This window comes from Bos javanicus, chromosome 1 (genome assembly GCF_032452875.1).
Source record: "Bos javanicus breed banteng chromosome 1, ARS-OSU_banteng_1.0, whole genome shotgun sequence".
Classification (NCBI taxonomy): Eukaryota; Metazoa; Chordata; class Mammalia; order Artiodactyla; family Bovidae; genus Bos; species Bos javanicus.
This window is the reverse complement of record NC_083868.1, coordinates 10,513,478-10,519,971: the sequence shown is the minus strand read 5'-3', so window position 1 is coordinate 10,519,971 and position 6,494 is coordinate 10,513,478. Positions and strand designations below refer to the sequence as shown.

At 39.9% G+C, this 6,494-nt stretch overlaps 1 non-coding gene across 1 annotated transcript; it reads right to left on the bottom strand.

The window, feature by feature from the left end:
- Positions 1–6,036: 6,036 nt before the first annotated feature.
- On the bottom strand, positions 6,037–6,143 carry LOC133255531 (U6 spliceosomal RNA). The gene has a single exon (XR_009738964.1). It is a non-coding gene; the product is annotated as a U6 spliceosomal RNA (small nuclear RNA).
- Positions 6,144–6,494: the final 351 nt, after the last annotated feature.

The window sequence follows — 6,494 nt, the reverse complement described above, 5'->3', positions numbered from 1 at the left end:
AAGTCACCCCATTAATCTAACAAATCACCTTTAGGAAATTCCAAGAGATTTTAGGAGCGCTGTGCCAGAAGTGGGGACTAAGACCAAAAATACATTTATTATGAATAACAGGGTCATATCATTTACATGAATGCTGAGTGCTGACTTGACAGCAATAACATTTCTTTTGAAATTTTCAAGAATATGATCCTCAATGAAGCAATGAAACTAGTTAAAAAGTTCATACCACTGTCAGAAAAAAATGCGGCATTTTCCCATATTAGTAGTAGCATCAGGGCTTAAAAACCCAAGGAGGAACTGGTTGGCTTAAAGATGTTAGGAGATGATCTTTAATGGAGAAAACGATTTTGCAGACAGATTACTATTTAATCATTCAGATGGTTCTTTTGAGTTACTTTAAGATCTGTGAGGTTGATGCAGGCTATAAATTCAGTAGCTTGTCACTGTAAGCTGTACAGTTTTACAGAATATTGTATTAATTTTTTTTCAAAGGCAGATGCAATCGGAGTGTAATATCTTAGCCACATTCTGCAAAACAATCCAAATGTACATTTTTCAAACAGAATTGTTAATTGCGGTTGAGGTGGCAGCCCTGTAACTGAAGTGGACTGATTTTTGTATAACTGATCTCTTTGTGGCATTTAACCTGGCCAGACTTGGGTCCTGCAGCCCTAATGGATCAAGTTTCTACCTTTGCTCAGGTCCCATCATGTCCCAGGAAGTGATGTTGAGAAGAGTAAGGAATTTGATCCACCTGAGCTGGGTTGCCATGTATACTGAGCTAACAGTGGATTGACACATCCAGGGAAACTCTCCTCTCTCCAGAAAGCATTTCCCATCATGTCTCAAACTTTTCTCCAGTCTCCTGAGGGTGTGTTCCATCATTAGTTCGTATCCGACTCTTTGTGACCCCAAGGACCGTTGCCCACCTGGCTCCTCTGTCCATGGGATTTTCCAAGCAAGAATACCGGAGTAGGTCACATTTCCTACTCCAGGGGATCTTCCCGACCCAGGGATCGAAACTGTGTCTCTTGCGTCTCCTGCATTGGGGGCAGATTCTTTACCACTGAACCACCTGGGAAACCCCTCTGTTCCCCTAGTGAAGATGAAGTCTTCCCTCCTCTGTGATAGTCGAGGACAGTCACATTGCTGCCAAAAGACAGCTTTTCACACTCTCATCTTCCTTGAGAGAATGTAAAACTAATTGGTGTGCAGCATGAGAGGATGAAATTTGGCAGAATTGGCAGGTGTGAACATTCTTTCTTCACATCGTGCGGAGTCATCTGGGGGAGAACGAGGGAGGTGTCCTGATAGGAGCTGTTTCCCATTGCACAGTGCCGGCCACTGCATGACTCTGCACTAGCAGAGAAGATGCGTGCTGCCGCGAAAAGAACTGACAGATACGATTGGGTTCCGGGAACTGAGCCACGTGACACACACTGGAAATGAACTCATTAGCTGTGATCTTGTAAAGATTCTGGCATTTTGCGATAAAGTGGTTTGATCACCAGTCTGTCGCGTTGGGAGGTTTTGGAATAGCTTTAAAAGGCACTGTAGATCAGTAGGAAAATGAAATGCTTTACATCTGATGAAAGATTTTCACTCAGAGGAGAGGATATTCAACCATTTAAAGTCTATGTGTGTGCACATGCATACATACGTATGTGTGTGTTGGTGTGTGGTGTACAGCAAGAGAAAATCCACTTAGGAGAACTTGTAAAGAACCTCCGAGAAGGGACTTCCCTGGTGGTCCAGTGGTTAAGAATCTGCTTGCCAAGGCAGGGGACTTGGGTTGGCTCCCTGGTCCGGGAAGACTGCACATCCCTTGGGGCAATAAAGGCCGTGAGCCACAGCTATTGAAGCCCATGTGCCTAGAGCCCGTGCTCTGCAACAAGAGAAGCCACAGCCCTAAGAAGCCTGCACGCTGCAACTGGAGAGTAGCCTCCACTTTGCACAATAGAGAAAGCCAGCGCACAGCAACGAAGACTCAGTGCAGCCCAAAAGAAAAAGAAAGAAAAGATTTTTTTTTTCCAAAAAACAGAAGAAAGAACCTACTAAAATTGTCTGACCAAGGCATAGCCCTTAATTTTGGAACTACTGGATGTGAAAAATGAAAGGAAGTGAACATCAGTGAGTGTAAAAGATGAGAGCCAGAAAATATCAATGTGAGTTATGATATCAATTGAACAATGAATTGCCAATGACACAGAGGTGCTTTATGAGTCTTGGCAGGCAATTAGGTAAGCGTAGTTTCTCCTGGCATAGCAATTTGAAGTGGTTATTAACTATGTACACTGAAATTCGATGGGCTAAAAAAAAGTTAAAAAATAACTTTCACATTGAATTGTTCCCTCCACTATGCTTTTTAACAACAACAAAATAAAAACCAGACTCACGATGAGCTGAAGTAAGAAATTTTTTTCCCAAACAAAGATGACTAAACTGAAAGTATAAAACCTTCTATTTTTAGTGGGTCCTGATGTTCTTTTCTGCATGCATTCCTAGTTTCCAGATAATATGTTCTCCAGTTGGCTGGTTATTGTGCAGGAAGTCACATTTCACTATGTCAGCAAACAATGGCATGAACTGAAAGAGTGAAACAAAATCAACTTGGGAAAAAACTAACATAAAAACACTGACGTCTAGAAGTAGTTTAATCCCGTAGAACATAAAAGACTACAAAAGCAGAGTTAAGATAAAAGACTGTACTATAGGTTTTCCTTGGCTATATAAGTGTAAATTCTTATTTGTAGTTTTATCTACATGGTTGTGAAAAATGACCAATTGGTAATTGAATGGGTAAAAAGAAGATATAGCTGTGTGTGCACATATATATATATACATACAGTCCAATATGTATATATACAGTAAAATATATATTTTTTTACTGTTGTTGTTTAGTCAATCAGTAGTATCTGACCAACTCTTTTGTGACCCCATGGACTGTAGCCCACCAGGCTCCTCTGTCCATGGGATTTTCCAGGTAAGAATACCAAAGTAGGTTGCCATTTCCCCCTCCAGTGGATCTTCCCAACCCAGGGATCAAACCTGCGTCTCCTGCACTGGCAGGCGGATTCTTTACCACTGAACCACCAATGAAGCCACTATCTGTGTGTTGAAGTATTTAAAACAATTAAGTTACATGAAGACAGTTAATTTCCAGGTGAAGGAAACATAGATGAGATGGAAGATGATGAAAAGCTAGTGTTTTCCTGACTTCCGTTTGTGGTTCTTTTCACTCTTCTTTGCTGAATCACACTTATCGTACAATTACATTTGCAGTTAATTGAAAAATAAAATTAAATGTCTAGTTTTAGAAAGTGGAGCCCAAAGGGAAGCACTCTTCTCACAATCAACAGGAAAAGTGGACTCTTTGTCAAGGCAGTGTGGTAACATTTGTGTCATCACCAGCAATCTCTCACTATCAGCATGCAGTTTTGCCAATGGATATAAATCTGCTTCCTGCTGTCTATGTCAATCAAAAATAGCATCCTGGCATTTCATTTCATGTTTCACAGATGGGAGATTTTTGGCAACCTGAGGACATGTGGCTTGAAAACAGGAGCAGTATTGAGAACTGTATTCTCTTCCAGTCTTCATAGCTAAAGGGAGTTAGAGTTGAACAATTCCCAGCATAGCACAGAGAGCTAAAAGATATTAAATTCACAGGATATGGTTTTGCCATCGAAAACTGACTTGAGAGGTTTTTTCAAGTGAGGAGGAAAGGCAGCCAGTCTAGGGGTTTGGTGTCAGCAGAAATCTGCTGTCTTCTCTGCAGAGATTGTTCTAAGTAAAATAGTCAGTTACAATCTCTGGATCTCAGTTTCTGCATCTATTAAACAAAGCTTATGAAGAGATAAACTCTAAGATTCCTTTCAATGAAGAAATTTGATCCTTGTATGACACTATCCCTAATTATACAGATGTATAATCTAATCCCATGGAATCTATACATTCATTTTCCAAGTAAGATATTTACTAGGCCTTTGGTTGGCTGTGTGTGTTTTTATAGAAATGTGACTTTGTCATTTCTTGGTCTGTGTGACATTTGACCTATACTGCTGCGTTTTGAATCAGAGCTTTGGCTGAGCAGAAACGGCCAGGTGTAATCCTTTTGACCCAGTGTGTGTGTGCTCAGTCGCTCAAGTCATGTCTGACTTTGACCCCATGGTCTGTATGTAGCCTGCCAGGCTCCTCTGTCCATGGGATTCTCCAGGCAAGAAGACTGGAGAGGGTTGCCTTTCCCTTCTCCAGAGAATCTTCCCGACCCAGGGATTGAACTTGTGTCTCTTGTGTCTCCTGCATTGGCAGGCAGATTCTTTACCACTGCGCCACCTGGGAAGCCCAGAGAGTCTCATATCAATAATTCCCTACAGGGACATTCAAGGGACCTTGAATGATTTATGTTTGTGTTGGTAAGTTTCTCCACATGGCATCCCTGGGAGCAGTGAAGGAAATGAACATTTTGGCAGCTTCGGTTTCCTATTGCCAGCTGTTGCTCAGTATTACTGCAGTTGTAAGTGTCGGGAACTCAGAAATTACAAAGGGCGTCTCCACTTCCTATTGCTGGTCATGCTTATATGATCAGTAATCTACAGTGGGCACTTAGGATGGACTAGAACTTCGAAGGCAGAGAGTACTAGTTTCAAATCCCAGTTGCAACAGCTGGCTGTGTAACCTTGCGGAACTTGACCTCTTTCCTTCGTAAAGGGGTGTGATGGATGACATGAGGTCATATTTGTGAAACACCTCGTAGGAAGCTGAAGAATTCAAGGAGTGTTCTCTGTGTACTGCCCTTCCATTCTGTGCTTACTCTGCTGCAGATAAAATCAATTCCACCTGTTGGACTGTCAGCAGCTTCAGAACTGGCCTTCTCTTCTGGCTTGAGGCATGCCACCTGCAGTATTTTCCAGCAGAAAATAATGTACTTAAAAAAAAAAACACTTGTCCATGTAGACTCTGAGTGAATTTTTAATAAAAACAAAAACAAAACCACCAGAACAAAGAACATGGACAAGCCATTTACAATATAATAAACAAAAATGGCTAATATGTAAGGAAAAAATGTTTCAACTCTTCCATCATAGAGAAATCTACAATAAAAAAATCCAACAGATTTCTTAAGATATATTTCACATAGCATACAATTCACCTATTTATAATATATATTTCAGTGGTTTTTCATATATTCACAGAGTCACAACCTTCACCACAATTAATTTCAGAACATTTTCACAGACCCCCTCCCATTAAAAAAAAAAAACAACCCTTAACCCATTAGTAGTCCCTCCTCTTTTCATCCCACCTTATCTCCAACCTCCAGCCCTAGACAACCACCAATCTACTCTGTGTCTCTGTAGATTTGCCAATTCCAGATATTTTATATAGATTGAAATCATACAATAAATATGTTGTCTTTTGTGACCAGCCTATTTCATTTTGCAAAATGTTTTCTTTTTTTTTTTTCATTTTATTTTATTTTAACTTTACAATATTGTATTGGTTTTGCCATATATCAAAATGAATACATGTGTTCCCCATCCTGAATCCTCCTCCCTCCCTATACCATCCCTCTGGGTTATCCCAGTGCACCAGCCCCAAGCATCCAGTATCGTGCATCGAACCTGGACTGGTGACTCATTTCATATATGATATTATACATGTTTCAATGCCATTCTCCCAAATAATCCTACCCTCTCCCTCTCCCGCAGCATCCAAAAGACTGTTCTATACATCAGTGTCTCTTTTGCTGTCTCGTATACAGGGTTATTGTTACCATCTTTCTAAATTTCATATATATGCGTTAGTACACTGTATTGGTGTTTTTCTTTCTGGCTTACTTCACTCTGTATAATAGGCTCTAGTTTCATCCACCTCATTAGAACTGATTCAGATGTATTCGTTTTAATGGCTGAGTAATACTCCATTGTGTATATGTACCATAGCTTTCTTATCCATTCATCTGCTGATGGACATCTGGGTTGCTTCCATGTCCTGGCTATTGTAAACAGTGCTGCAATGAACATTGAGATACACAAAAATATGGAACGTTTCACAAATTTGCGTGTCATCCTTGCACAGGGGCCATGCTAATCTTCTCTGTATCATTCCAATTTTAGTATATGTGCTGCCGAAGTGAGCACTGCAAAATGTTTTCAAGGTTTATCCATATTACAGCATGTATCATATTGAATCCTTTTTAAAATTTAAAACTTAAACATGTTTTCATTGTGGTAAAACATATATAACATAAAATTTGCCATTTTAACCATTTTAAATGTATAATTCAGTGGAATTAATTATACTCACAATGCCATGCAATAGTCATAAGTATCTATTTCCAAAATTCTTCTTTACCACAAATAGAAATGTACCTATCAAGCAGTAATTCACTCATTTGCTGATAACCTCTAATCTCCTTTCTGTCTCTATGTATTTGTCTATTATAAATATCACATATGATTAGAGTCATGCCGTAGCTGTCATTGTGTGTC